The sequence below is a fragment of the Podarcis melisellensis genome (genome assembly GCF_964234715.1).
Source record: "Podarcis melisellensis genome assembly, chromosome: 2".
In the NCBI taxonomy this organism is placed as follows: Eukaryota; Metazoa; Chordata; class Lepidosauria; order Squamata; family Lacertidae; genus Podarcis; species Podarcis melisellensis.
In genome coordinates, this window is record NC_138529.1 from 61,851,296 (window position 1) to 61,860,700 (window position 9,405).

Consider the following 9,405-nt stretch of genomic DNA (forward strand, 5'->3'; position numbering starts at 1 on the left):
AAACCTAACTGCAGGATCCAGTACGTTTTGCAGGTTACGTTCATCGTGTTGCTAACTTTTCCAGAAGTGAAGATATTTACCAACCCTGCAGATATCAATTCTCATTTCTGCTTACATGTTTGCATATCTGAAATCAGTAAAGTTCTCTGCACATTTCATTTGTCCTTGCTCTCAACATTGCTGGTAAAAACAGTGGGGTGGGGGTGGGGGGTTACTTTTTCGCTGCTTTTAATTGAAATGTTAACTGCAATAGGTTCTTCACCTATTGTCTACTCACTGCACCTCTCTGCCTTTGAATAGATTGTGCCTTCAGATAACTAAAGATTTGCTCCTAGAGTTTTACTCCAGAACCCCAGAAAATGGGATTTTTATTGGATTTAGTGGAATTTAGCCAGGCTCACTGGATGCTTAGAATGAAAATTCAGATTAATGTGCTTGTCTTTGCATGCAAAGTGGATCAGGGAGTGGGGCTTGCTCGCTGATACCAAGAGAGATAACTAGAATAAATCTCTTCGTTGTTTTTAATACTAATCTCCTGACGCACATAGAACAACAACCTAGATAGTAGTGTGTTTCATCAAAACAGGACATTAGTTTAATCTCCCTCACTGTGCAACCAGAGAAAGATTAGTCCAAATGGGAAAGGAGGAACAGCCTTTCTTCTTAATTCCCTACAAAGCCTTGACCAGGCTCCAGATTAACATCCCTCTCACAAAGCATCGTTGTGATCAAGGCCTACTTCTGTTCCTTCCTATTTCACATTACTGCAAAGACAGATCTACACGCCTTCTTCTTCCTTCACAAATGTTTGTCAACTTCCAAGAAGACTGAAAGCAAGACTTCCAAATATGTCCTGAGCATCCAAAGCCCTTGGCTATGGTGCAACTATTCTTGAGTTATCTGGAATCACATCCGATCTATTTCTGGGTGGCTTTTGTTGTTGTTGAGTGTGGTTGTAGTGGTGACCAAATCCTTCATATTCCTTAACTTATGAGATAGTCCATATTAAGGTTAAAAAAAAGGTAAAGGACCCCAGGACGGTTAAGTCCAATCAAAGGCGACTATGGGGCTGTGGCACTCTTCTCGCTTTGAGGCCGAGGGAGCTGGCGTTTGTTCACAGACAGCTTTCCGGGTCATGTGGCCAGCATGACTAAATTGCTTCTGGCACAATTGGACACCGTGACGGAAACCAGAGCCCATGGCAACGCTGTTTACCTTCTCGCCGCAGCAGTACCTATTTATCTACTTACATTGTTATGCTTTCGAACTGCTAGGTTGGCAGGAGCTGGGACAGAGCAACGGGAGCTCACTCCATCGCAGGGATTCGAACCGCCGACCTTCTGATCGGCAAGCCCAAGAGGCTCAGTGGGTTAGACCACAGCGCCACCTGCATCCCTACAAGGGCCTGTTCACCCATATGAACCCCCTGTGTTGAAGGAACAGCTTTCCATGCCAATGGAGCTGTCATGACAGTTCTCCATAAGACAAGAGAATAATTGAATAAAACTGGGAAACAATGTATATACAAAGAGTATATACAGCCACATGCACGACTGGCCGACGAAACAGACTTCTAATTTGTTTCTGATGAACATTTCTCACAAAGCAGCCAGTCCTCAGGGGAAAGCAGCAGTGATTAAATACTACTGAAAAATGGAGAGTGATCTTTTTCATCAACTGAGCACGGAGAAGCCCTAGTAATCTAAGCTGCTATGCTGTATTATGTATATGTCTAATTGGATATAAACAGCCCCTCCCTCCCTCTCTGCCTAAGCCTTGCCTAAAATTGGAAAATGTTGATCACTTCTCCTACCTAGGTAGTTCTTTCCACAAGCGTCAACATTGATGCTGAAATCCAGCATCGCCTGAGCTCTGTGAGTGCGGCTCTTTCCTGATTGAAGTGCAGAGTGTTTGAGGACCGGGACATTCGCAGGGAAACCAAAATGTTTGTTTACAAAGCTATTGAACTACCAACCTTACTACATATGCTTGTGAAACATGGACCACTTATAAACGCCATCTCCAACTTCTCGAAAGGTTCCATCAACGGTGTCTCCAAAAAATCTTACACATCACTTAGGAAGACAGGCAAACTAATACCAGTGTACTGGATGAAGCAAAGATCACCAGTGTTGAAGCAATGATTCTTCAACATCAACTTCGTTGGACTGGTCATGTTGTGTGGATGCCTGATTATCATCTTCCAAAGCAACTACAGCGGTACCTCGGGTTAAGAACTTAATTTGTTCCAGAGGTCCGTTCTTAACCTGAAACTGTTCTTAACCTGAGACACCACTTTAGCTACTGGGGCCTCCTGTTGCCACCGCACCACTGCTGCACAATTTCTGTTCTCATCCTGAAGGAAAGTTCTTAACCCGAGGTACTATTTCTGGGTTAGCAGAGTCTGTAACCTGAATCATCTGTAACCTGAAGCTCCTGTAACCCGAGCTACTCTATTCTGAACTTAAAAATGGAAAGCGTAATGCTGGTGGTCAACAAAAGAGGTTTAAAGACTGTCTCAAGGCAAATCTTTAAAAATGTAGTATAAACACCGACAACTGGGAAACACTGGCCTGCAAGTGCTCCAGTTGGAGAACAGCATTTACCAAGGGTGTCATGGACTTAGAAGACACTCGAACTCAGAACGCAAGGGAGAAACATGTTAAGAGGAAGGCACGCTTGGCAAATCCACACTGTGATCAACTCCCGCCTGGGAACCAATGTCCCCACTGTGGAAGGACGTGTGGATCCAGAATTGGCCTCCACAGTCACTTACAGACTCATTGTTAAAACCATGTTTATGGAAGACAATTTTATTTGGCTATGAGTGATTGCCAAAGAAGAAGATTATTTATATGTCTAATTGGATATAAGCAGCCCCTCCATCGCTGCCTAAGCCTTGCCTAAAAATGCTCAGGCTGCCATATATATATCAAGTCGTTCTGCCCCTCTGAATGTCTGCTGCCTCTCTGCCAGTGATAGCTGGTGCCTGCCCATTAAAACTGGTACAGTGGAAGGCAGGGAGGCCAACACTAGGTGGAGCCAGAGCCAAGGTCAGTCAGAGACCCCATCTACATGATAAATTTAAAACACTAGCATACCCAGTGCTTTTTTCTGATGTCCACCATGGAGACATTAATTTTGCTGTTATTGCTATTATTATTTTTTGTATCTTTATATTTAGATCTCATTATGACTTATGTGGGGGTGGTTTAATTTTGTCATGTACCGTATGTTCTGGTGCATTTTTTATTTCTTGCTTAGGCCTGCTTTTGCTATACTTTTGAAATTACACAAATCCTTTCCTGCTGTCCTCCTTTCCTTGTGTGGGGTTTTAAGTGTGGAAAGATTTCGCAAAACTCCTTCCTGCGGGTAGAAGCAACAAGGTCTCTTCCTGAGGACATTCTGGACAGGCTGGTCCCAGCTCTGTGCTGCTCCTGCCGACCTTCCCCCAAAGGGCACTATGATGTCTTCCCATGCCCTTTGAACCTGCCCTTGAGTCTGGGAGGAGCATCCCAGGCCTTTTCAAGAGGAGCAGAATCTGGGGCAGAAAACAGAGACAAAGGGTTCAGCCACTTGGCAACATCCAAATCACCCTCTCTGCCTCTTTCCAGCACATGAATTTGCCTTCTGTTGCTCTGCATTCGGCTTCCTGGGGTTTGGGAAGGAGGCGCTAAACTCTGACAGGATCCTGCAACACTCCTGCCTCTCCTGCCTCCTCCCCTAAGTCAGGAAGTGCTTGCCTGGCTTGGGAATGACTTCCCTTCTTCTCTTTCCATGGTTCATTTTGCATATCATAAATCCCTGCATATTTTACATAAACTAAACCATTCAGTATTCCATTATTACATCCATCAAAACTTACTTACACTGTTGAATTTATCTTAATGCTGCCAACTTTTTCAAGTGTGCACAATTTTCCCCCAGTCTTCTCTAAACGTATGTTCTTCGTCTTATTCTATATGTTAAGTCTGCAAGCGGCGCATATTCTCTCAGCTTAAGTTGCCATTCTTCTTTAGTTGGGACCTCGGTTTCATTTTTGGACAAACAAAACACGGGCCGCAGTAGTTGCATACATAAATAACCTTTCTCCACACCTGAGAATTTCCATCTGAATTATCCCCAACAAAAAGGACTCTGTTTTTTGGGGGGGAGGGGGAGTACTTTTAAACATTTTTTTTCAATTCATTCTGGATTATTTCCTAATACTCTTTTACCCTTTTATAGGCCCACCACATATGAAAAAACATTCCCTCAACCTCATTACATCTCCTGCACTTATCTGATTCAGTTTTAAACATCTTAGCAAGCCTAGGTAAAGGTAAAGGTACCCCTTCCCGTACGGGCCAGTCGTGTCCGACTCTAGGGTTGTGCACCCATCTCACTTAAGAGGCCGGGGGCCAGCACTGTCCAGAGACACTTCCAGGTCACGTGGCTAGCGTGACGAAGCTGCTCTGGCGAGCCAGCACCAGCGCAGCACACGGAAACGCCATTTACCTTCCCACTATAAAGTGGTGCCTATTTATCTACTTGTACTTAGGGGTGCTTTCGAACTACTAGGTGGGCAGGAGCTGGGACCAAAAGTCAGGAGCTCACCCCGCCGCGGGGATTCGAACCGCCGACCATGCAATCGGCAAGTCCTAGGCGCTGAGGTTTTACCCACAGTGCCACCCGCGTCTTAGCAAGCCTACTTGGAGTTAATTAGCATCTGTAAATCATTTTCAGGTAGTTCTCCTTCAAATAATAACATGCTGTGAATTTCATATTGCTTTTCCAAAGTTTTCCCCCAGAGATTAAAATCTATATTATGCCCTATATCTATTGCCCTGTGTGCCATAGAAGCTTTGACAAGCTCGTCTTTATTTCCCAATCTAATAACAGAATGTACATTTTAGATAAAAGTTTTTCTTTGTTTTGTAGAAGTTCTTTTTCAAATTGAGAACTTTGGTCCGAAGTACCATTTTCCCTGTCTATTTTAAACATTGCATGTAACTGATCATATTGTACCCAGTCCATAACATGGCTCCTTACACTTTCCATTGATTTCAGTTTAGGTTCCCCCTCTGTAAAGTGCAGCAATTCCCTGTTAGTTGCCCACTGTCTATCCATATTGATTCTCTTAATTGTAATAGCCATAAAGGAAATAGCCATAAAGGTGTTTTCCATTCCAGCAGATTTTTATATTTCTCCCCTGTTCTGTATTTTTTAAACTTCATTGGCTCTCAGTTGACATTTTTCACGTTACCTAACTAGAAGAACTACTAAAATAAAATATATATCTTGAGAAGATGGTTTTCTCAAGAGAAAATTTTGATTTCAGTAGTTCAGCTCTAGCATATGCTTATCTTTTTGTAAAAGCCAAGGTGATTGCTTGAGAAACCTCAATTAAAAACTGAAATTCTTGAAATGAAGATGACTCAAAGACAAAGCAGAGAATGGGTGAAGTCTCATAAATAGGCAGGCTGTTTGACCTGAAAATCATTAATCAATTTGCTGAAAAGATTTGGCAGGACTATAGTAGGATTAAACTATGAACCCTTTGAAAGGTACACTTTGTTCCTGAAATGCTCTCTGGTTCCACAGTGCCTGTGTCACTGATCTAGAAAACATCTGCGTAGAGAGCAGGCGAGGCTAACCCTTTCCTGCAAATGGGGCCCTGCCCTGACCACCTCAGTCTGCCCCCAGCAAGCCCCATCTGCCTGACTTTTTATTTACAACCAGTTCAGGGGGTGGTACGGCCAATCAGGTTCTTCCTCCTCCTCCTTAGTCTTAGTGTTACTTGCAAAGAACTCAGAGGGGGGTGGGGGTGGGGAGGATGAAGATAAATCTAGAATTAGGCCCCATTTGCCTAAATGAGTTTTGCATGTCTTCAAATTCATCGAGGCTCTGCACGACATGGTTATATTTCAGCATTGCTCACAGCATCTACAAGGTGGTTCACTGCTAACATTGTGGACCTTATCAAAATTCTTGCTTCACCATTTGATCTGTGTATATGCTGTCACTATTGGTTGACTTCAGTTGGGTATGAAAACCTGAAGAGCATTTGAATCGCTGCTCAGAACTCCACCAAACTAAGGCACGATTCCCTTCCTTGAAAAACACACCCTGAATAAAGTCTCTTGGTAGTTTTCACAAAAGGTGGAAAGAAATATATCATATACCTGTTGAAAATTGGAATAAAAAGGATCACTGTGTCAATTTTCAACACCTGTTAACTAGCTGTGATCAGTGGCAATCTGTAATGAATTAATCTGAAATTTTGGCATACAGTGGTACCTCAGGTTACATACGCTTCAGGTTACAGACTCTGCTAACCCAGAAATAGTACCTCGGGTTAAGAACTTTGCTTCAGGATGAGAACAGAAATCGTGCTCTGGCGGCGCGGCAGCAGCGGGAGGCCGGATTAACTAAAGTGGTGCTTCAGGTTAAGAACAGTCTCAGGTTAAGAATGGACCTAAAGAACAAATTACCGTGTTTTTCGCCCTATAGGACCCCTCTCACTCTCCAGGCTTCAAGAGAGCCGCAGCGCCAGCCCCACAAGGTCGGGGGACAGCGGGGAGGTGGAACACCACCATCCCGCTGTCTCCCGATGTGGTTTGGAGGCTGATGGCAGGGAGACGCGTGCTTCTCCCCGCCGCCAGCCCCGCAAGCTCCGGGGACAGGTGGGAGGTGCAGCGCGTCTTCCCGCTGTCCCTGGACCTGGTCTGCAGGTGGGCGGCGGGGAGAAGAGCGCTTCTCCCCACTGCCGGCCCCACAAGCGCCTGGGGGGGAAATAATTTTTTTTCTTTATTTCCCCCCCAAAAAACTTGGTGCGTCCTATGGGCCGGTGCTTCCTATGGGGCGAAAAATACGGTAAGTCCTTAACCCAAGGTACCACTGTATTTGGAAACTTGAAAAATTCTTATGGAGACCACACACACACCACCACTTGGCACACCGTGGAACACATTCATACCCTCCAGCATCCAGATGAGACAAATCAGGTTGCTAGTCTTTTTGGTCCCAAGCTCTTGAAAGAGCCAGCTGACTTGCACCAGAAACTGAAACCAAAAAACGGGCTCCTTTTTGTCCTGGTCTCTGGCACAAGCCAGCTGACTCATGCCAGAGTGCTGGACCAAAAAACAGGACATTCTAGGATCCAATCAGAACCCGGAATGGCTTCTGTAATTCCGGGATGTCTCGCTTAAACCAGGACGGTTGAGCAGTATGTACATTGTGCAATTGTATGCAGGATTTAAGATGCACACATGATGTCCCAAGCTCACCAGCACTACCAAAGTTGGCAAGCTCAGAATTGCCCCCTCTCTATTCAAGAGAACAAAGCATCCGATGTGGAATTGTGTATCTCCCTCTCAGTCACCAGACTACTATCACCAGTTTCTCCTTCCATTCTACTAAAAATGCACCACCACAACCTCTGGAAACACTTGACAACACCTTAAGTCACGAGGAAAGGGGTCTGGAAAGAGACACTCCTTTATGTATTTGGATGTCAAGCTTGTGTTCAGGACTTTAAAGGTTAAGCCCCAACACAGCAAACCTATAATCTTTTGATATGATATTCTCTTATCGAAAGCTACTGGTTGAGTTGCCCCACCAAATTACACTTTCCTGAAATCTAGTCCATCTGCTGTGTCCATTTACTCTGCAATCAGCCTCTCTTCCACTGATCCACAGGCCAAGGCAGTATCTGTCCACCCCCCCCCAGCTAATAATATAGCAAAAAACAAAAAACAAACACACAATACTGTTCAGTGCTTTTTTTCTTAAAATGTTTAGGGGTACTCTCATTTTCCTACTCATACTGAAATACTACCCCTCAATGAGGCCAAACTTAGATTCACAAAATGTTTAGGAGTATGCGTCCCCCTGCATCTCCCCCCCCCCCAGAAAAAAGCACTGATATTGATAATATGCCACCACAGGTTAAGGTCTCGCTTTTCCTGTGCAGTGTGTGTGTGTGTGTGTGTGTGTGTGTGTGTGTGAGAGAGAGAGAGAGAGAGAGAGAGAGAGAGAGAGAGAGAGAAATAGCAGGCTGCCATTTCTTCCCAAAAGCCTACTAAATGCTAAGTAGGCTTTGAGAAGGAGCCCTCATGTCTCCTTCCTAATGCTGCTGCTGTCACCCCAGGGGTTGCTTTCACAGCCCCCATCTGCTGGCCAGGAGAAATTGGGGCGCCCCAGGATCAAGACAGAAGCTGTGACTGCTTTAGACATTATTCTGGGGTTGCCCCAGCCCTATAGGGACTGCTAGAGGGTAAGCCATTCACATTGCTTAAGGTACAGGTTGACTCAGTAGAACAGTGTGCCTTCAACCAGCTTATGTTGCTAGGTGGCCCAACTACTATGTAATCCGAACATATTAATTATTTGAACAGGCATATCTTGGCTGCAGCAATCTGAGCTGGATTTTCAAGACTGGACTATTATGTCAAGCTTCAGTTAGTGTGGAACTTGGCTGCCCAGCTGGTGGCAGGACCGAGGTGAAAAGATCATATCACACCAATTCTATTCCAGTAACATTGGCTGCCTGCACGCTCCCAAGCCCAAGTTCCTATACTCTCTGCTCAGTCTTTTAGACTGACGTGTCAGCTGTAGAGACTGCTTTCAATTCATAGAGTCATAGAATTGCAGAGTTGGAAGGGACCCTGAAGATCATCGAGTCCAACCCTCTGCAATGCAGGAATATGCAGCTGTCCCATATGGGGATCGAACCTGCAACCTTGGCGTTATCAGCACCACACTCTAACCAACTAAGCTTTACCAAGATTGCAAGGCCTTTTTCATCGTGCTCCAGTCCTACCTCAGGCTGCTTCTGGGCAAATGGGCACAACTGCCCTGTCTTCCAAGAAATGTTGCTTTCACATCTCACACTTTTAAGTTCTTGTTTATTTAAGATAGCCATCCGCAGGCTTTTCTATTTGGTAACCTTTGCAAGGAGCTCACAGCGATCCACAAAATCTATTCATTCATCTTCATTCATACCATTTTGAATCAATCATATTGCAAACAGCAACATTAGGAAGAGGACAGTACAATGGTACCTCAGGTTAAGTACTTACGTAATTCATTCCGGTGGTCCGTTCTTAACCTGAAACTGTTCTTAACTTGAAGCACCACTTTAGCTAATGGGGCCTCCCACTGCCGCAATTTCTGTTCTCATCCTGAAGCAAAGTTCTTAACCTGAGGTAATATTTCTGGGTTAGTGGAGTCTGTAACCTGAAGCGTATGTAACCCAAGGTACCACTGTATACAAAATCTTCAAAATCATTAGATAAATTGTGAGCAGGGAGGCCAGCCAGAATGAAATTAAATGCAGAAATGAACATACAGAGATATTAACTGGCCTGTGCATACCTACTCATAAGTAAATTCTACTGAGTTCAAGGCCACTTCCACATAAGT